Genomic DNA, 285 nt, shown 5'->3' on the forward strand with positions numbered 1-285 from the left:
TGAACTAATGTGTGATGCCAGTGACCATGCCATTGGTGCAGTGTTGGGACAGAGGCATAACAAGCTTCTGCAAGTCATTTACTATGCCAGCCGTGTTCTAAATGACGCACAAAAGAACTACACAACAACAGAAAAAGAATTGCTGGCAGTGGTCTATGCCATTGACAAGTTTAGATCCTATCTAGTGGGATCCAAAGTGGTTGTGTACACTGACCATGCTGCTCTTAAATACTTACTCACAAAGCAGGATTCAAAACCCAGACTTATAAGATGGGTGTTGCTTCT

Source organism: Arachis duranensis, chromosome 2, assembly GCF_000817695.3.
Source record: "Arachis duranensis cultivar V14167 chromosome 2, aradu.V14167.gnm2.J7QH, whole genome shotgun sequence".
Classification (NCBI taxonomy): domain Eukaryota; kingdom Viridiplantae; phylum Streptophyta; class Magnoliopsida; order Fabales; family Fabaceae; genus Arachis; species Arachis duranensis.